This window comes from Saccopteryx bilineata, chromosome 3, assembly GCF_036850765.1.
Source record: "Saccopteryx bilineata isolate mSacBil1 chromosome 3, mSacBil1_pri_phased_curated, whole genome shotgun sequence".
NCBI lineage: Eukaryota > Metazoa > Chordata > Mammalia > Chiroptera > Emballonuridae > Saccopteryx > Saccopteryx bilineata.
Window position 1 is genome coordinate 191,799,305 of NC_089492.1, and position 22,894 is coordinate 191,822,198.

The window sequence follows — 22,894 nt, forward strand, 5'->3', positions numbered from 1 at the left end:
TGTTCGGTGGTAACAAACTTCTTTAGATTTTTTTCTTGTCTTGGACTCTATTTCTCCTTAAATTTTAAATAATAGCCTTGATGTGTAAAGCCATCTTAGTTGTAGGTCCTTTTTTTCATCATTCTGAATATTACGTGCCAATCCCTCTGCTGCCTGCTAAGATCTGCCTTTGGATGTGCCACCTCTGAAGCTTATTGGAGCCTACTATGATGTTTTCTAAATCTGACCACTAGGTTTGTTGGCTCTGGTTCTCCTGGGAGGTACTCTAGTGCAGGCCAATGTCAGACACTGCCTGTGATTGGTCCTGGGCAACCTATTTGCAGCTACAAGTGATCCACATTTTAGGACTGCATCTGCTGGGCCTGGGTGTGTGTTGAAAGGACCAAGCCCTGCACCAAGGCTGGTTTTTACCAACACAGGGCCTGGCAGCAGGTCACTAGAGTCACAGGGCACCCTGAGATCTACCTCCAGCTGCCTCTGCCAGCTGGCTGCCTGCTAGGCTCAGTCACTGAAAGAGCCACTGGTGGTACTCAAGTTACATAAGGAAAGTTTTCAGTGAGTTACCAGGTAGGGGCTAGTGGTGTTAACCAGATTGATAGAGGTTCAAACTTGGTGCCAGTGCTGGGCCTAAAGTTACTTAGCAAAATTTCCTTGGGTATTTAAGTCTAGATGCCACCCACTGGGGTGCTCACATACTTTTGTTTTGGGGCATGGTCTGAGGGAGTTGTTGGTTGAGGCCAGCCAAGTTTATCAGGCCCTAACAGGCCAAAATTTGGCCATGTGAAAGGAGGGCTCTGCTCTGGTCAGGTGTGTGAGGAGGACATGGCTCCTGTCCTAGAACCACATAGTCTGTCCTGGATTTTGTCCTGATCTCGGCAGGGTGGAGCCATTTGTAGTCAAGCTGGTGGATCTGCTAAAACCCACAGGGTGCTTCTGATGATCTCCCATGAGGGGAAAGTTCTAGTCAGGTTCACAGGAAAGTGGTAGGAATGGCTCTTAGCCCAAAGCCACAGCTCAGTCACTGACACCTCCTGAGTCTGTCAAAACCTTTACATCTTGGCCAAAGCAGCTAACTCCTCAGCAGGGTGTAAGCTCCACAGGGTGGGGCAAGAGGGAGTCCAGAGGGTGGGGAAATTGTTTCCCCCCAGGTTGATGCCACTTGTAATGGAGTGCTCCATTCAAGAAAGATGGTGTCTGCAGTGTGGGAGAATGACTCAGCACAGGGGTTCTAGTGGCTGTCCTTTCAGCTCTCTCCCCAGCAACACAAACTTTATACTGTACTCATGTGACTGTAGTCTGCTCTGCCCTCCCTCTGCTGGAGATCAGGGTGGGTGGCTGCAAATGAGATTTTATGCATTGGCCCTTTAAGAGAGCACCTGTGTCTCTCACAGACTCTGGTCTCTCCCTGATGGACAGAAACCCCGTTGCTTTTCACAGCCAGATGTGAAAAGCACCAGCTCTGGTGCTCTGGGCTGGGGAGCCCAGCTTGGGATGTAGGCCCCACACTTCTCAGAGGGGAACCCCTGCAGCTGAGATATCCCTCCAGAACCTCCGCTGCTGAGCATGGAAGCAGGGCCAGCCCTTTGCATGTCTCTGCCTTTCTTACCAGTCTCAATATGTCTTCTTCTATAAGTCTTTGGTTATAAAATTTCTCTTCATTGAGGAAATTTCAGACTAGAATTGTTAGAGAAAGAGACATTTTGCTTCTAATGGTATCTTACAAAGAGCAGGACTTTCCAATTGCAGGGATAAGAACCATTCTAGTCCATGTTGAAGTTTACACTGATACATGACTACTAAAAAATTAAAGAATAAAATAGTATATCTGAAAACTAAATGTAAGTAATTTAAAAGACTGGTGTGTTTTTTTTTCTGAGACAGTGTCCTCTCTTTGTTTTACTGTAAAAATACCCTTTTATAAAATGATAGTGTTCCGGAGAGTATATGTTTTTATTTTGTGAAGTAATGGCATCAGATTTGGCCTGCAAACTGGCCTTTGTCTTCCTCATTGAGATTTTACTGGACCAGGAAATTCAAAGGTCTGGGCACCACCAATTCAGAGACCATTCCTGATATGTGGCCTTTACTGTAGCCCGCACCCATGTAGGCCAAGAGGTCACATACAAGCTTTCTAATAAGGGAAAGGACCACTGCATGTTAGGATTTAATTTCCCTGTTCTTGTGATACTGCCATGACAGTAAATCCTGGTGAGGCTTAGCTGTGATGATCATTAAGTTAAGCTTGGTGTGCTGGACCGAGGGCATACCCCAGGTCTTTCAATGGTAAAAGCACCGTAGAAAACACCATTAGCTTTGTAGACTGTTGTTACTTTACTTTAGAGGTACATGTCATATTGACAGCAGAAGAGCTGCCAGCCTGTTTTCTCAAAGTCCTGCTTTATATTGATTAATAAAGGAACATTTTCAGAAAAAAAGACTTTTCTTCAGCTCATCTTCAGTTGGTTATTCAGGTTGATTATTCTCCAATTTATTTGTAATTCCAGTTTGGTTCTGGGAGGAGGTGAGTATAGCTTCCACATACTCTGCCACCATATTCAGGAATCAGGCTTTCAGCCTTTATGCTTACAAGTAATTGGAGAACTGTAAGGCACGTACTTTTTGGCCAACATTAGGAATTAGGTCTTGAATATCTAGTATTTAGTCAGTTGTGCCTTCTTGCTCAGTGTTTTTACTAAACATGGAATAATCTACAGCCTCACACATATAGGTCAGACATAATATAAAAATAAACCAAATGCATTTAATGATGGGCAAACCCCAGTGATGTAACTAACTTTTCTGCTCCACTAAAATCTTTTTGCATTTTTCATAGACAGAGTAGTGCTAGTCCTGTTGTTCCAGCCAAGTCCCAACACATGTGGTGGCATTCTCCCTTTCCTAACAAACAAAGAAACCAAGGAATTCCTAGGTGTGTTTTGTTGCTCCCTGCAGTCAGGCAGCGTGTTTCAGCAGTGGTCATTATCTGTGCTTACATCTGTGTCACTGAGGCTTGAGGAGTCTGGTGTTTCTGAATTGTGGGACTGTCTCTACCAAAGACTCACCTGCAAAGTGTTTTGTGTTCAAAACAGACACAATAATGAGGACCTCATATGGATTTTAAGAAATGCCCTACACTCTGGAAAGTTCTCTTGAAGAAGTAAAGGAAAAAATCCACTCTTTTCTTAGAAAAAATATTTCCACAGCAGATCTAAATTTTGTCTCTTGTATAAGACAATAAGAGCTATTTTATTTTTTAATGCAAAAGAAGGTTAGTGATAGAATTTTACACTAGATCTTTAAAGCTAAGTCCAAATGGACCCAGCTTTGAGGTTCCTGGGTTATAGCACAGCAACCCTGTTCAATCAGACCAATGTCATGCTTGAGGTTGGCTGGTGGGCAATGCAGATCTGAGAGTGCTGTCATGTACGAGCTGAACTGTGTCTCTCCCTATGCCCCCAAACTCATGCTGAAGTCCTAACCCCTGTACTTCAGAATGTGACTGCTTGCATTAATAAAAACTTAAAAGAGGTAATTTAGTTAAAATGAGGTCATTTGGTGGGCCCTAATCTAATAGGACTGGGGTCCTTATAAGAAGAGATTAGGACACAGTCTCACACAGAGGGAAGACCATGTAAAGACATAGGCAAGAGACAGGCATCTACAAGCCCAGGAGAGAGGCCTTAGAAGAAATCAACCTGCCAACACTGTCATCTCGAACTTCCAGACTCAGAAGCCTGTGGTATTTTGTTACAGTAGTTTTAAAACATAAAACACCAACCAAGTCTCCCCTTCATTTGGTGTGACTGAGTCTCAGCAGGAGATGTGCCTCCTAACAATGACTGCGAACTAGAGGGCTCCACCTGTCCTTATACCATTCACTGAAGGAGGTACCTGCTCTGCCTTCATGGTAAACTTCCTTTTCTTATTTAACATTCCACTTTTTAATAAAGCAAAAGATGACAAGGCTGATGATCAAAAGACCAATGAAGTTATCAAGAGAGCTCCAGCCACAGCCCCAGGTAGCTATGAGTGGGGATACCCTGGACCACCACCCTGCTCTCATGCCATGCCATCTTTGACAGTACAGGTGGGTGTTTAGGCTTCACAGGAGAGCACTTCTTACTGTAAGTGTGGCTAGAGTCATTGGTGGTAACCACGAGATAGGCATTTTCTCTGAGGCAGACAGTTATCCATTTTTGGAATAAAGAGAGTGAACCTTCCTTGATCCACACCCAGTCATTTCTAATCATCTCCCATCCATCAACATAAGTTGCCAGCTCAAGTTTACTTCCAACACCGGGAACCCTTTTTGATCTGCAGTGCTGGCTGATAGTATCCAATCATTGTACATTTGTTCAATTTTTTTTATGCTTCTCTAGATTTGGGATCACTAGTTGAAAAAAGTACTCAACCTTCCAGATCTTGATCATTGTATAGTAAATGTCTCCAGAATATGAAATAATCCACATCTTATAGTCTAGGGATGAATTAGTATGGCAAATAGGTGGTTTCTCACTGGCGTGGTCAGGGGCATGTTTCCCAGACCTGTAGGGGAACCCACCCTTCCACACGTGAACAAGGCCAGGGACAGGTGCTCCATTAGCTGGTCCCAGGCACTGCACCTGGGCCTGATTTCTCCATGCCTTCTGAACTCCTCAGTCTTGCTCATGACTCACTCACAGAGGCCACACCTCTTACATTACACTTGCGATATTACTGTACTTTAAAAGGCTAATTAATGTGTCCCTTAAGGATTTACAAAACTCACAGTAAAACATGTTTTGTTTTCACAGCTGTGCTTACACACTTAGATGATGCCATTTCAAGGGAGATAGTATGATATAATGTTGGTGACAGCACAATTGTCATCCTGCTAAAGAGCAGAGTATTGTGATCTCAATGGAAAAGAAAAGTGAGGTTTAGTCTCTAAGCTCAGATCCAATTTACTGCAATAATCACAAATTTAGAGCAGGGCTGGGAGTGGAAATTACTACAAACTGCTGAACACAGATGACATCACCTCACCACTCACAAATCTTATGACTTTGACAGGCCAGAAGATGGCATGCACTAGGAGGAATATGATGGCAAGTAAGTTGACAAGTCTTGTGTGTTTGAGAGGAAAAATTTCCATAAAAATAACTTGCTTCTCAATTTTTATTTTTTTGGTAACTACCACTACCAATTTTTATTTTTTTGGTAATTACTACTAATGAAATTACAACCATGACAACAAGCTATTACCTTTCCCCAGAGCCTTAATCAACAGCTCCCTCAGTGTGGGATTGTGTGCATTTTAGAGCCCTTTCCCATGAGAGCTTTCAAAATTGAGGGTTCAAGAGACTGAGATTTAAATAACTACAGGTGCTATTGTAATCTTAGTCCTTACACACCTTTCTCTGCTCTGATGTTCATCACTGTGGGGCTTTTCAGTCAGGCTACCGGAGCTCATACATGCCACATAGATGCTGAAGTTGTCATAAATTGAAAATAAAGTGTTTCCTCCCTAATTCTGTAGCTGCTCTCCTGTGTTTGATGGAATGCTGGGCATTTTCCTATGCTGAGATTCTCCACCATTATGAGACACACACCTTCGTTTCATGACCTGGAGCTGCTTCTGCCTGCAGCTCTTGTGACACTGTCATTCTGGATATGCTATTATGTGTATATTATGAAATTATATGCTGATAATCATAAAAATGAAACTGAAAGAAAAGGGGCAATTTCAAAAGAACAAATGGTGCCTGACCAGGTGGTGGCGCAGTGGATAGAGTGTTGAACTGGGATGCAAAGGAACCAGGTTCGAAACCCCAAGGTCGCCATCTTGAGCACAGGCACATCTGGTTTGAGCAAGGCTCACCAGCTTGAGCCCAAGGTTTCTGGCTTGAGCAAGGGGTCACTCACTCTGTGCTGTAGCCCCTGGATCAAGGCACATATGAGAAAGCAATCAATGAACAACTAAGGTGCCACAACGAAGAATTGATGCTTCTCATCTCTCTCCCTTCCTGTCTGTTCCTATCTGTCCTTCTCTCTGACTCTCTGTCTCTATCACAAAAAAATAAAAATAATAAAAATAATAAAAATAAAAAAAACAAAAGAACAAATGGCACCAAAACAGTAAGTTACCCTTGACACATTGAGGCTGTGGGGGAAATCCCTATGTCTCCCATTTGGTCTAACAATTTTAGGATTTAGTGGAAAAGTTTGTTTTAATTATGTTCTAGTCATGTTTTAATAATCAGTTTCTGTCTTCATTATCCACTACTCTTTGGGGGGAGGTTTAGAATCAGTGTGTTTCAATATCAACCATCTAAAAAAGTAAGGCTTTTACCTTTACCCTTTCAGGCACAACTACAATTGCTAACCTCCAGATCAGGATGAGACAGCCCCTCTGCAACAGCGCCGCCTCTGGTTAGGAAGACTCTTGACAATAATTCTCATAATTCTAAATGGGTTGCCATTTCCTAGTGTTCACACTTTCAGTGTGTCTTATAACCCTGGGGAACGCTTTGGGAATGCCAATTCCATTGGGCCTCTTAGGTCTCACAGAAAGGGTGTTAACAACACAAAAATATTACTTAGAAAGAAAAAGGAATAAAAATATTAAGACTTTAGACAGTCTTCTCTCTCATCCTCCCCCAAATGGCTCAGACTCCACCTCCCATGGTAGTCCTGGCTCTCACCCATGTCTGCTGTTCTGATTATACTCCTGCTCTAGCTTTGATTGCAATGCAATTGTATTACATTTAAGTGAAAGTGCATTCCCACTATCATGCCAGTTCTCTAGGGGCAGAAATCACCTCTTTTGATCTTGATATTCTCCTCATAGTACCAATTTAGTAAACATATGTTGTATTGAATTATGACCTCAAAAAAGTTACCGGGTTTGAGTTTATACTGACTAAATCTCTGTAAAGAGTCACGATAATATTTGTTTTACTCATGAGTTTAATAGCATATTCAGCTATACCTTTCCTTATATGAAACCTCTGGATTCAAGTTATATAAAGATTTTTCAGATTGGGGATCCAACCTGTGATCTTGGCACAGTGGGATGATGCTTTATCCACTGAGTAACCTGGCCAGGGCAAAAGTGTCCTACTTTAAATTAAGTTTGTAATTTTATTTCTACAGCAAGGCAAAATATTAATTTTTTAAATCACAAAATTGTCAAATGACATTTATTGAATGTGCCATTGATAGTACAAGAAGTTCTTTTAGACTTAAAAATGCTGTCACCTAAAAAACTATTCTGGACTGATCTAATTATTTCTTTAAAATGTGTAGGTAGAGTATGAACCCAGGAAGCCCATTATAAATGACTTGTAAGTAATATAATGTGGAACAAATTAGAATTCTCAAACAGCACCCACAGCAGACCAAAGTAAACATGCAACTACTCACCCACCTTCTAAACTAACACAGGAGATGTGGTAAACTATAGCAACCTAATGATAAGCCCACTGGGGTGCGACTGACATATACCTATTTTTCATAGTTTGATTTTTGTAAAGAAGAAACTACTGTCACCAGTCACTTACTAGTTAATTTCTTCCTTGTAAAACCCACACATGAGTTTAATTGTTTATATGTGGGGGGAAGAGACTCAAATTATTAGGGTTTTGTTTTGTTTTTTAACTTATGTGTTTAGTATTTATGTGAGAAAAAATATATATTTTTAAGTTTCCTGTTACATTACACCATTTTCTCTAAGGGACAATATGAAGTCACAAATATAGTACCAAATGATACCAGAGAAAAAGTTTAGAATAAAATCCCAACCAATGAAGGAACTGGGAAACATGTGAGTTAGGGAGAGGTGTGAATTCAAATTTGCCTGATCACTGTTATTCTTTTTGTTTCCCTATATGAAATTTGCACAGTCCTCCAATATTTAGTCAAGACTGGCATTTTCTTTGGTCTTAAAAGATTAAAAGATTCTTCTTTGTGTTAAGGGTATATTAGAGTTGACCTTTTAATGTCCCCACTATTTGATATGCACATACCTATGATCTTTGTGTTTACTTTATCAATTGTCATTAGACATTGATAAGGACATAGAGAATTATGCAACCTCTTTGGTGCCAAGGTTGTGAGCATCCAGAATCCTCTGGGGACTTTTCCAGGGCTGATGGTGGATGCTGCATGTCTCAAGATTTGCAGAGCCTGGAAAGATGTAAGATCCTGAGATGTGATCTACAAGTTCAAATATGACCACATTGCTGGGCTAGACTTACCCCTCCTTCTAATTTTTCTTGATAAATTCTTTAGCCTCATGTCTTAGAACTTGGATGTTATGGTAAAAGGAAGAGGCAATAACAAAATGTTGCAGTGTAGGTTTTAACTTATAAAGTTCTTTAAACATTTAAACTTACATAAACTAACTTGAATTCATCTCTTTTAATCTGAAAGAAAGGCAATTGCATCACTTCCCCAGTGATCTAACAATAGGTGCTTAGAGGCCAATAAAGAGTCTCAAGGTTTTGCCAGTCAGATGAGTTCCTGGCAACTCAAAAGCTGCAATTGCTGAGGGCACAGCTCAAGAGGAGTAACATAACACATACCCACAGTGTCTTAAGTGAACTACTCTTTACATTATGGGAAATAGCAGCTCGTCCACTATGTTCTGGAAATACACATATTGCATTTAAGAGGAGTATTTGCTTGGCAATATCTATTAAAAGCATTAATTTTGCCCAAGCATGTGTTTTCAGAACTATTCCTAGGAATTTATACCAAGAAAATAATCTTGGAGGTTACCACATATTTTCTTGCTTGAGGATTTTGTTTTATTCTGTTTGCTATCATAAACAATACATGCTCATCACTTGCATTAATTATAATAGCAGAAATATTCACAAAAATTTGAACATTTGATTAAATAGATCTATGGTTTAAACACCAGGCAGCCACTTAAAATGATGCTTTAATAGAAAACTCAGTGAAAATAAAAGTAACACCCAATACATTAAATTAAAAACTGCTGTGGCCCTGGCCGGTTGGCTCAGTGGTAGAGCGTCAGCTGGCATGCAGGAGTCCCGGGTTTGATTTCCGGCCAGAGCACACAGGAGAAGCGTCCATCTGCTTCTCCACCCCTCCCCCTCTCCTTCCTCTCTGTCTCTCTCTTCCCCTCCCGCAGCCAAGGCTCCATTGGAGCAAAGTTGGCCCGGGCGCTGGGGATGGCTCTATGGCCTCTGCCTCAGGCGCTAGAATGGCTCTGGTTGCAACAGAGCAACGGCCCAGATGGGCAGAACATTGCCCCCTGGTGGGCATGCTGGGTGGATCCCGGTCAGGCGCATGCGGGAGTCTGTCTGACTGCCTCCCCTTTTCCAACTTCAGAAAAATCCAAAAAAAAAAAAAAATGCTGCAAAACACATGCAGAGCCTATGCACATTGATTAAATGAGATAAGACATGCCATAGGCTTAGTAGTATGCTAAGAATTTAATTATTGTTATAGATACAGTAAATGTTTATTACTATGTACATACTAAAAGGCCAAAAGACATATTCTGAAACATTTATCTGAGTGATATCTGGTTATATCTGTGTAATAAGATTATGGATAATTTTATTTTCTTCTTTTTAGTTTGCATATTCTAAATTTTCTACAATGAATGTGTAAGAATGACAAACTAATAAAAATTGCAACTCCCCAGAACTACATTTTTAAATAGAATATGCAATTTAGATTTTTTTTTAAAGTACCTGGAGCTTGGCCCTGGCTGGTTGGCTCAGTGATAGAGCATCAGCCTGGCGTGCAGGAGTCCCGGGTTCGATTCCTGGCCAGGGCACACAGGAGAAGAGCCCATCTGCTTCTCCACCCCTCCCCCTCTCCTTCCTCTTTGTCTCTCTCTTCCCCTCCTGCAGCCAGGGCTCCATTGGATCAAGGTTGGCCCGGGCGCTGAGGATGGCTCTATGGCCTCTGCCTCAGGTGCTGGAATGGCTCTGGTTGCAGCAGTGTGACGCCCCAGATGGGCAGAGCATTGCCCCCTGGTGGGCATACCGGGTGAATCCTGGTTGGGCACATGCAGGAGTCTGACTGCTTCCCCATTTCCAACTTCAGAAAAATACAAAAAAAAAAAAAAAAAGTACCTGGAGCTACCCTGGCCAGGTAGCTCAGCTGGTTAGAGTGTTGTCCTGATATGCCAAGTTGCAGGTTTGATCTTTGGTCAGGGCATGTATAAGATTCAACCAATGAATGCATAAATAAGTAGAACAAAAATCAATGTCTCCCTCTCGTTCTTTCTCTCTCCCTCCTCTCTCTCTAAAATCAGTCAATCAATAAAATGTTTAAGAAGTACCTGGAACTAATTTGTATAAAGTCATGTGCCACTTAATGATGAGGAAACATTTTGAGAAATGAGGCGTTAGGCGATTTCATTGTGCGAACATCATAGAGAGCACTAACACAAACTTAGACTGGTTCAGTCTAATACACACCTGGCTATATGGTGTAGTCCATTGCTTCTAAGCTATAAACTTGTACAGCATGTTACTTTACTAAATACTGCAGAAAATTGTAACATAATGGTAAGTATTTGTGTATCAAAACATATTTAAACACAGAAAAGGTACTGGAAAAATATGGTATAAAGAATAAAAAATGGTTCACGGGTATGGGGCACTTATGAATGGAGCTTGCAAGACTGGAAGTTGCTCTGTGTCTGTGGTTAGCAAACTCATTAGTCAACAGAGCCAAATATCAACAGTACAACGATTGAAATTTCTTTTGAGAGCCATATTTTTTAAACGTAAACTATATAGGTAGGTACATTATTATTAACTTAATTAGGGTACTCCTAAGCTGGCCTTTGAGCCACACTCAAGGGGCCAAAGAGCTGCATGTGGCTTGCGAGCTGCAGTTTGCTGACCAGGTCTCTGGGTGAATCAGTGAAGGAGTGGTGAGTGAATCTGAAGATCTGGGACATTACTGTACATGACTGTAGACTTCCTAAACACTGTACACTTTGGCTACACTAAATTAAAACAACAACATGAAATTAAATCAAGCACAAGAGAAAGTGATGCGCTCAAGACACACAGTAAACATGATATGTATAAGGCTATTAGTATAACAGAGCATTCTGCTTTATAGAAAACATTTCTTTTTATACGTGGAAAGATGATGCTCCAAAATAATGATAAAAGGATGGTATGTCAAATACATAAACCAGTAACATTGTGTTTATTATCATTATCAAGTTTTATGTACTGTATATAACTATGTGCTATACTTTTATATAAGTAGCAGGACTGGTGGTTTACACCAGTGTCACCACAAACATGATTGATGATGCACTACATTAGGATGGCTTCTGCACTAGCCAATAGAAACTTTTCAGTTCCAGTATAATCTTTCAGGATCACCATTGTTATGTGGTCCATTATAGGTTGAAATGATGCTACATGGCTATATATTATTCTGTGTATATATTATGTTTATCATAAATCAAGTTTTAAAAATATTTACTATTATTTTGCAACATAAAGAGAAATAGGTTTGCTTGACCTATGGTAGTACAGTGCATAAAGTGTTGACTTGAAATGCTGAGGTCACTGTTTTAAAACCCTAGGCTTGCCTGGGTCAAGCCACATACAAGAAGCAACTACTACGAGTTGATGCTTCCCACTCTTTCCCCCACCCATCTCCCTTCTCTAAAATTAATTTAAAAAATTGTTAGAAAAATAAAAAGAGAGCCTGGCCAGGTGGTGGCACAGTGGATAGAGGGTCGGACTGGGATGCAGAGGAGCCAGGTTCAAAGCCCCAAGGTCGCTGACTTGAGCATGGGATAACAGACATGACCCCATGGTCACTGGCTTGAGCCCAAAGGTCAGTGGTGTGAAGCCCAACGTTGCTGGCTTGCGAAACGGGTCACTCACTCTGCTATAGTCCCCCAGTCAAGGCACATATGAGAAAGCAATCAGAACAAAGAATTGATGCTTCTCATCTTCATCTCTCTCCCTTCCTGTCTGATTGTCCCTGTCTGTCCCTTTCTCTCTCTCTCTCTCTCTCTCTCTCTCTCTCTCTCTAAATAAATAAAAAAGAGAGAAAGAGAGAGAGGGAGAGAAATAGGTTTGATATTTTTAATAAGAAAGAAAAAGAATGAAAAGCTTACCTGTAGAACTCTGATAAAATATTTGAATTTCATGTGACTTCATATTATTATGTTCCTCCCAAGAAGTTTATATATTCCAAATAACCAAAACTGGACATTAATTACATTGTGTTTTGATGGCAGGAATTATTTCTTATTGGCTTTTGTATTCTTACAAATGCACAATCTATATTGGTTAAATAAACAGGCTAACAAATGTTTAATATAATCTGTGATTCTCTGTCTATGAAGCTATTAAAATATCTTCATCCACATTAATTAAAAAACATTTCTCTTTAGAAATAAACTTGGAACTTGGACAAACCAAGAAAATAGCATTTAGAAAGTGAGTTTTTTCAAGCTGTTTTCTACTTTTGCCTATGGAACCAACAGCATTTGGTTTGGATTTAGGTGAATGATCAAGGTAATGCTCATAGCCTTGGATTTGACTCTTTTTCCTCAAACCAAGAAACTGACCTGAGAGGAATCATATGGCATCTTTGGACCCTGTAAGCATCATGCAAGTATGCCAGGGTCTCTAAGCCTTGTGTGTGCCAAGTCAGTGAAATATCCTGCCACTCATCTACAATGGAAGGAGAAGGCTACCTTCTGGTCTCCTTTTTAAATTGTAAAGATCTTGGGGGCCACATGTTCCTTGAATGAAAGTTTTTTTATAACCAGTCTATGCTGTTCACTGCCATGTGGTTCTTGTTTCCAGCATCCCTCCACATGTATAGGCTACTTCCTGCTTCTACGAGTGTACACCTGAGTGGCATCCACCCAGGTGCAATCTTGGTGATGTTCAGAAGTTCCTCTCAGAGCAGGAAATTATTACTGAATTTCCAGGCTGATTTTACAGACTAACCATAAAAAGGAAACTCTTGATGTTAACAGGTGCCCATATTCTCTTCTCTATGAAAACCCAACTGTCTAGTAAGTAACCCCAACTACAAAGTAACTTTAAAATAAATTCAGATGATTCAAAAGTTTAACCATAGTTTCTAAGGAGTTAATCACTCAATGACATATTTCCTTTTCTGAATAAACATTGACTTTTTGACATCTGGTGTTGTATCTCTTACATTTATGGATATGGCTCAGTTCCTGGATACAGAAGAGTTAGTTATACAAAGTGAGTCATCTGGCCACACCTTGGTGTACTCACCACTAGGATACTAATAAAGGACTCACAATAATTTCACACATTTTTATCTCTGCAAAAAGTTTCCATAAGAGCAAAAATGATTCTTAAACATACAAATGACAAAAAAAAGTTGGAAAGTTTTCTTATATTAAACACAGTTTGGTTTGGTTACTTGGTGGGAATTTTAGCACTAAGTATATAGTGATAACATGAAGAATAAATTGATATGCTGAAGAGTCTAATTTATAACCAAGACTTCCACAGGTCTTACCTTCTACAGCAGTGTTTCTCAACCTTTCTAATGCCGTGATCCCGCAATACAGTTCCTTATGTTGCGGTGACCCCAAACCAAAAAATAATTTTGGTGGCTACTTCATAACTGTAATTTTGCTACAGTTATGATTTGGAATGTAAATACCTGATATGCATTATGTATTTTCCGATGGCTTTAGGTGACCCCGCCGGGGTCGCAACCCACAGGTTGAGAACCACTGTTCTAAAGCTTTTAATAGTCTGATTTCCTTTCATATCTTATGTTTTCCCACTTTAGGAACTGAAATTCTTCAAAACTTTCTGATATTTTTCTAGTATTAATGGGGGAAACTGATTTTGGGATTACAGAACACACAAAGTTGAATTTTAACATAAACAAGTTCTTAAGATAAGATGCCAGGAGTGAAAAGGGCTTAAGAATGTATATTGGACATAATTAATGTAGACTATAACTAGTTTCATGAAACAGTTGTAAAAACTGTCCTTGAAGAGAAAGTTCATCAACTTCATTTTATTCATTTATTTATTTTGTATTTTTCCAAAGTTAGAAGTGGGGAGGCAGTCAGATAGATTATAATAGTAGGTGATTTTAATTCTCCACTAACATCAATGGATAGATCCTCCAGACATAAAATTAACAAAGAAACAGCAGACTTAAATGACACACTAGATCAACTAGATTTAATAGATATCTTCAGAACCTTTCACCCCAAAGAAGCAGAATATATTCAATACATTCAAGTGCTCATGGTAAATTCTCTAGGATAGACCACATGTTAGGATACAAAACATATCTCAATAAATTTAAGAAGATTGAAATCATATCAAGCATCTTCTCTGATCACAAGGGAATGAAACTAAAAATCAACTACAATAGAAAAACTGAAAAGCATACAAACAATGGAGGCTAAACAGCATGTTATTAAATAACAAATGGGTTAACAATGAGATCAAGGAAAAAATAAAAAATTTCCTTAAAAATTAGCATAACACAACTCAAAATTTATGAAACACAGCAAAAGAAGTCCTGAGAGGGAAGTTCACTACAAGCATACCTTAAGAAGCAAAAAAAACCTCTAATACAAAACTTAACCCTGCACCTAAAAGAACTGGAAAAAGAACAAATCAATCCCAGAGAAAGTAGAAGAAAGGAAAAAATAAAGATCAGAGTGGAAATAAATGACACAGAGGCTAAAAAAACAATACAGAAGATCAACAAAACCAAGAGCTGGATCTTTGAAAAAGTAAAGAAGATTGATGAATCTTTAACCAGAGCCATCAAGAAAAAAAGAGAAAGGACTCAAATAAATAAAATTAGAAAAGTGGAGAAGTAACAAATGACACCACAGAAATACAAAGGATTATAAGAAAATAGTATGAAAATCTGTATGCCAAAAAATTGGACAAGCTAGGTGAAATGGATAAATTCCTAGAAACATATGATCTTCCAAAACTCAATCTGGAAGAATCAGAAAACCTAAAGAAAACAATTACAAGACATGAAATTGAACCAGTTATCAAAAAACTCCCAGCAAACAGAACTCCTGAACCAGATGGCTTTACAGGCAAATTTTACCAAATATTCAAAGAATAACTAACACCTGTCCTCAAGCTATTTTTCAAAAAATTCAAGAGGAGGGAAGACTTCCAAGCTCTTTTTATAAGGCAAGCATAATCCTTATTCCAAAACCAGGCAAAGACACTACAAAGAAAGAAAACTATAAGCCAATATCCCTGATGAACTTAGATGCTAAAAATTTCAACAAAATATTAGCAATCAGATCCAGCAATACATGAAAAAAATCATACATAATGATCAAGTGGGTTTTATTCTGAGGAGGCAAGGCTGGTACAATATTTGCAAATCAATCAATGTGATTCATCACATAAACAAAAAGAAGGATAAAAATCACATGATAATATCAATAGATTCAGAAAAAGCATTTGATAAAATCCAGCACCCATTTATGATCAAAATGCTCAGCAAAATGGGAATACAGAGAACATATGTCAACATGATAAAGGCCATCTATAACAGGCCCACAGCCAACATCATACTCAATGGGCAAAAATGAAAAGCAATCCCCTTAAGATCAGGAACAAGGCAGGGGGCCCCCTTTCACCACTCTTATTCAACATAGTTCTGGAAGTCCTAGCCACAGCAATCAGACAAGAAGAAGAAATAAAAGGCATCCAAATTGGAAAAGAAGAAATAAAACTATCATTATTTGCGATGACATGATACTGTACATAGAAAACTCTAAAGTTTCAGTCAAAAAACTACTACTCCTGATAAATGTATTTGGCAATGTGGCAGGATATAAAATTAATATTGAGAAATCAGTGGCATTTTTAAAAACCAAAATAAACTGTCTGAAAGAGAAATGAAAGAATCAATCCTCTTCACTATTGCAACAACAAAAATACCTAGGAGTAAAGTTAACCAAGGATGTACTATAAGACTTGTACTTGAAAAATGATAAAACATTGATAAAAGAAATAAGGATGATACAAACAAGTGGAAGCATATACCATGTTCATGGATAAGAATAATAAACATCATTAAAATGTCTATATTACCCAAAGCAATCTATAAATTCAATGCAATTCCTATTAAAATGCTAATGGCATACTTCCAAGATATAGAACAAATACTCCAAAAATTTATATAGAACCAAAAAAAAATGAATGGCCTCAGAAATTTTGAAAATAAAGAATAAAGTAAGAGGTATCATACTTCCTGATATCAAGTTATACTACAAGGTCATTGTAATCAAAACAGCTTGGTACTGGCATAAGAACAGGCATACAGATCAATGGAACAGAACAAAGAACCTAGTAATAAACCCACACCTTTTTGGACAATTGATATTTGACAAAGGAGGTAAAAGCATACAATGGAGTAAAGACAGTCTTTTTAATAAATGGTGTTTGGAAAATTGGACTGGTACATGCAAAAAAATGAAACTAGACCACCAACTTACACCATTCACAAAAATAAACTCAATAAGTAAATCAGAAAAAAACAGGAACTGCATTATTCCATACGTAGGTGGGACATAAAAGTGAGACTAAGAGACATTGATAAGAGTGTGGTGGTTACGGGGGGAGGGGGGAGAAGGAGAGGGAAAGGGAGAGGGGGAGGGGCACAAAGAAAACTAGATAGAAGGTGACAGAGGACAATCTGACTTTGGGTGATGGGTATGCAACATAACTGAACGACAAGATAACCTGGACATGTTATCTTTGAATATATGTATCCTGATTTATTGATGTCGCCCCATTAAAAAATAAAATTATTAAAAATAAAAATAAAAATAAATAAACTCAAAATGAATAAAAGATTTAAACGTAAGTCACGAAACCATAAACATCTTGGAAGAAAACATAGGCAGTAAACTCTCTGATATCTCTCGTAGCAATATTTTTGCTGATTTATCTCCACAGGCAAGTGAAATAAAGGACAGGATGAGCAAATGGGATTATATCAAATTAAAAACCTTTGGTACAGGAAAAGACAACATGAGCAAAATAAAAAGACCACCCACACAATGGGAGAACATATTCAACAATACATCTGATAAGGGGTTAATAACCAAAATTTATAAAGAACTTCTAAAACTCAACACCAGGAAGGTAAATAATCCAATTAAAATATGGGCAAAAGAACTGAACAGATACTTCTGCAAAGAGGACATACAGATGGCCAATAGGCATATAAAAAAATGTTCAACATCACTAATCATCAGAGAAATGCATGTTAAATCCACAATGAGATATCACCTCACCTGTCAGAATGGCCCTCATTAACAAAACAACACAGAATAAGGGCTGGCGAGGATGTGGAAAAAAGGGAACCCTCCTGCACTGCTGGTGGGAATGGAGACTGGTGCAGCCACTGTGGAAAACAGTATGGAGATTCTTCAAAAAATTAAAAATGGAACTGCCTTTTGACCCAGCTATCCCACTTTTAGGAATATATCCTAAAAATACCAAATCACTGTTTCAAAAGAAGATTTGCACCCGAATTCTATTGCAGCATTGTTTACAATAGCCAAGATCTGGAAACAGCCCAAGTGTCCATCAGTGGACGATGGATTAAAAAGCTGTGGTACATATACACAATGGAATACTACACTGCTATGAAGAAGAACATCTTGCCTTTTGCGATAGCATGGATGGACCTGGAGATTGTTATGCCAAGTAAAATAAGCCAGGCAGAGAAAGAAAAATACCATATGATCTCACTTATATGTGGAATCTAATGAACAAAGTGAACTCAGAAATGGAATAGAGGCAGAGGCAGTGTCACAGGGAGCAGAGGGACAGCAGTCAGAGGGAAGGGGAATGAAGGGATGGAATCAGAGAAGGTAAAGGGATTAGTGAAATTATATTATATATACATAACACAGAGACAGAGATAACAGGACAGCAAATCCCAGAGGGAAGAGGTGGGAGTTATGAAAGAGGGGTAAAGGGTATATAAAAAAGGACACAGGGGTGGGCGTGAGAGAGTTATATTTAGTGGGACACTTGAATCCATGTAAACACAATAAATTAAAATTAATAAAAATTTAAAAAAGAACAATAAAAGAGGTACATAAAACTAAAAAAAAATAAAATTCTAATAACTATGTATGGTGTCAGATGGGTACAAAACTTACCTGGATGACCTTTTGGTAGATTATATAATGCCTAATCACTTGGTTGTACATCTGAAAATAATATAATGTTATATGTTAACCATAATTGAAAAATAAAAAATAATTAAAAAAAAAACAAGTAGCAATATGAATTCAACTTTAGGGATGGTGTATTGAGAGGGCGCTACAAGTGAGCTTAAACTTATGAGTGTCATGGTAAAGCTATATCTGATTCAAATATACATTGTACTCACTTACTGTTAAAAAAATTACTTGGAAGTATAGTCTATTTAGTTAACTAAGAGAGGAAACATAGAAACAAGAAAAGATAAAAATTAGAGACCAAAAGCATTAGCTGTAAGCATTAAAGACAGTTATGGATAGAGTTGTAGAACACACTGTCACAGATATCATTGCTAAACCCAAGGATAAAGTGAAACACAGCCCTTGAAAATTAACATGTATTTACCTATGAAAACTATAAAATAACAACAATCTTAATTTCAAACTCATTATATTAAGAAGGTTGGGATTTTGGGTTAAAGTACATAGAGTAATAATGGAGAAGCAGAAACAATTTAAATTTCAGAGCTTAAACAGAAGTTGTAGGCAGGAGGGTAGGTCAAAAAGTACCTATAAAAATTTCAAACTTTAGAGTCAGAAAATAGCAACTGGACAATAACTTTTTTGTGTGTGTTTTGTTTTTAAGTGAGAAGAGGGAAGATAGTGAGACAGACTCCCACAAGCTCCCTGACTGGGATTCACCCGGCAACCCCCATTTTGGGCCGATGCTCGAATCAATTGAGCTATTCTCGGTGCCTGAGGACAACACTGGTACCAACCGAGTTATCCTCAGCACCCAGGCTGACACTTGAACCAATCAAGCCACTGGCTACAAGAGGGAGAAGAGAGAGAAGGGGGGAGAGAGGGGAAGGAAAGCAGCGGGTTGCTTCTCATGTGTGTCCTGAACAGGGGTTGAACCTGGGATGTCTGCACACCCAGCTGATGCTCTATCTACAGAGCCAACCAGCCAGGGCCTGGACAATAACTTTTTAAATATTAAAGGCAAACCCTAATAAAATAAAAAGAGTATATGCCTGCCAAGTTACTGGTTTAGTTAAGATCAAAGAAAATTTTGGGTTAAAAAGTAAAAACTAGCAACATACTACTTACAAGAAATATAACTAAAACAGATCCACACATATCTGTTAAAAATAAAAGGATGGAGCAGACGCTTTGGAGAGTTTGGCAGTTCCTCAAAAAGTTAAACGTAGAACTTTATGTTTCCTATGACCCAGAAATTCCACTTCGAGGTATATACAACAAAAATGGAAAACAGGGACTCAAACAGATACTTGTGCACTAAGGTTGATAGCAGCATAATTCACCATCACCAAAAGCTGAAAACAACTTAAGTGTACATTGACAGATGAATGGGTAAACAAAATATAAACATACATACAATGTAATGTTATTCCTGCATAAAAAATTAAAATCTTGATATATTCTACATCCTAGATGACCCCTAAAAACATGATACTAAGTGAAATAGGCACAAAAAGACAAGTATTGTTTGGTTTCACTTGTATTAGATACCTAGAAGAGGCACATACATACGTATGGAAAGGACTAAAGGTTCCCAGGGGCTAGATGGAGAGAAGGATGGGGAGTCAGTGTTTAATGGGGACAGAGTTTCTGTTTGAGATGATGAAAAGTTCTGGACATGACGGTGGTGATTGATGGATGCACAGCAATGTGAATTTACTTCATACCAATGACTTAATTTAAAAAAGGTTTTAAGTGGTACATTTTATGTTACACATATCTTATAACAATAGAAAAACAAAACAATAGGGAGTGATATTTCAGGTGTACTAAAACCAAAAAAACCCAGGGACAACGAAATTAATTTGACACCAGGTAAATTTCAAAATGCATCAAACAACAAAAAATGCTGTTGATAAAATGCATAATACACAAAGAATGTGTAATCACTACTACTAAATGTGCACTTTCCTCTTTACACAAATTATTTCATTTAACCTTCCAATAAATACTACAGAAAAGTGAGCCTTACCACCCTAGGTTATAAAGGAGGGAACTGAAGCTCAGGGAATTCAAACAACTTGCCATGGTCACATAGGTAGACAGCAGTGGAATGAACTTTTTATACATAAATAACACAGTATCAAAACATACAGAAAAAATTTAAGAAAACACAGAAAATTTGACAAAACCTATTTTAACATACTTATATTAACCTTGACAGCTCAATTTATAAAACAAAAACAGAACAAGTCCATAAGAAATACATAAATATAAAAGTGAATCATATAGGTAAAATAATGCATTATTTTATCATAATATGATAAAATTAAAAAAGTAATAAGAAAAGAAGAGCCCTGGGGTGGCGCAGTCCCCAGCACCTGAGGTAGCTGTGTGGGGAAGGTCAAGACCAAGGTTGGGTAAGTCCAAAAGGCAAATGTGGCAGCCAAGGGCCCCATTTTCTTTTTTCTTTCTTTCTTTTTTTTTTTTTTTGTATTTTTCTGAAGCTGGAAATGGGAGGCAGCCAGACAGACTCCCGCCTGTGCCTGACCGGGATCCACCCGGCATGCCCACCAGGGAGCGATGCTCTGCCCATCTGGGGCATTGCTCTGCTGCAACCAGAGCCACTCTAGTGCCTGAGGCAGAGGCCACAGAGCCATCCTTAACCCCCCGGGGAAACTTTGCTCCAGTGGAGCCTTGGCTGCGGGAGGGGAAGAGAGAGAGAGGAAGGAGAGGAAGAGGGGTGGAGAAGCAGATGGGTGCCTCTCCTGTGTGCCCTGGCTGGGAATCGAACCTGGGACTCCCGCACGCCAGGTCGACGCTCTACCACTGAGCCAACCGGCTAGGGCCGGGCCCCATTTTCTACTCAGTCTTTGCGGAGTTCTCAGTGGAAAATAGGGTCTGATCTTCCCAACACCCTTCCTGAAATCTGGCCGAAGGCACCCTGCGCGACTCCAATCCAATTGTCTTGAAGAAGATTGTGTCTCATACTGTAAGGATCCCATACTGTTCACTCGCCTTGAAGGAGTCCTAGGAATGCTTTTGTCTTGAAGAAAGAAAACAACTCTCTTAGCAAGAACGTGTAAGTAGGGAAGACCTCTTCAAGAGACATGGTGTCCTTGTCACACCACCACTCCTGTTCTGTACAACTCCAATGTTGAGTCAAACTCCAGGGAAGAAGATCTGGACACGAGATTTGGAAATGCCCGAACAAGGTGACCCTACAGCAGGCTGGAGACGCTTCACTGTGCCTCTACCTCCGTCCAAGGGCACCCATCCTGCTTTGATTTCGAGGGGCTACTAGGGACAGAAGACCAAGCCCTCCTCTTCCCTTTTGTGTGTTCAAAGTTAACCAAGGTCCCCAGGGCCCCTGTGAATCCCTGTGAATCTCTCCACTCATGAAGGAGAAAAGAAGAAGAGGAAGAAGTTTCCAGAGATCTTGAGATCTGGCTGAGTGGGCTGCAGCCAGAGTTTAAAGCTGCTGAGCAGTTTGGTCTCCTGGTTGAATGAGATGAAACTGGGGTGCACCTAGCTAGACTATCTCAACTTCGCCTGTACATTATCCCTTCTTCCTGTGGAACAGATACTTGGGTCCCCTTCCCTGGCTTTGTTAACTGTGCATGTGCTGTTGCTGCCCTTGAGGTCTGTCCTCTGTTTATGCAGTAGCAGCAGCTGTTACAGCTGTAGGAAATCGGGCTCGCCTATCAGGGCGCCCTGGCTCTACTCAGCGATCCATCATGTCTCCTCCCTACCTCCCGTAGTGTCTTGGCGGGTTTCCAGCTGGGCCACAGACTTAGGAGGAGGAATCACTGGCCAGTGAGAGGCGGTTACAAGGCCGTGGGCTGTGGGTGCGGCATCTCGACGGTGCTAGGAAAGTGTGGCCGCTCTGCGCCTGCGCCAGCAGAAATGGGCACCAATTGCCATAGCTTCCTCAAGCCTTCTCTCCTGAATTGTCTATTGGTGGCTTGATTCAATCTATGTAAAAACCTTGAGTTTCCTTTCAGATTCCGTAGCTGGTCCAGGAGAGAATTCGTGGACTGGGAAGAGTTCTATTTGTGAGGAAGAAGCTGGACGCTTAGCCAGGAAGGTCAGGTTTGGGAGGAGGGTGTGGAGCCGCAGTTGGACTCAGACCACAGGCGTTTATTCCTTTTACAGTGCCGTGTTCTGCTGGTGAGATGTTTGGTTAAATGCCAGGCCGATGGGGTGCTGGTCGTGTGGGGCAAAGGGTGCATCTGGGGGTGTGGCACCAGGTGCCCAGATTCTTGCCTCCACAGAGCCTGACCAGGGCATCTGGACTGGATGCCTGGACAGGGCCGGGCAGGGGCCCATGGCAGGAGGCAAGCCCTCTTGTCACTCTTACATGTCTCTTACAAACTAAAGTGCACAAAGACTGCTCAGCTCTAGAACAAAAACTTAGAGGTTGAGTAGTCTTAGTCAGTAGCATTTTGCAGCCACACTTCTAAAGTTCTAGAAAACTTTCTCAAGTTCCCAAAGGGGCAGGGGTTGATAGCAGTTTTAACCTTTATCTTCCCTAGTGTTCTCTCACCTGTCTGGGGTAGATGCTAGGAGTTTAGCTGGGGGGAGGGGAGGCAGAAAGATCATCTCATTGTAATTAGGGAACCCCACTCCCCACCCCCCATTTCTCTTTTCTCAACACTGGTAAAATGTGTGCTTTTGAAGGCTGCCCAACTA

The 22,894-nt window shown here is 39.8% G+C and overlaps 1 pseudogene; it reads left to right on the forward strand.

Annotated features, from left to right (window-relative positions):
- Positions 1-1,965: 1,965 nt before the first annotated feature.
- LOC136329957 (sororin-like) lies at positions 1,966-21,712 on the forward strand (annotated as a pseudogene).
- Positions 21,713-22,894: the final 1,182 nt, after the last annotated feature.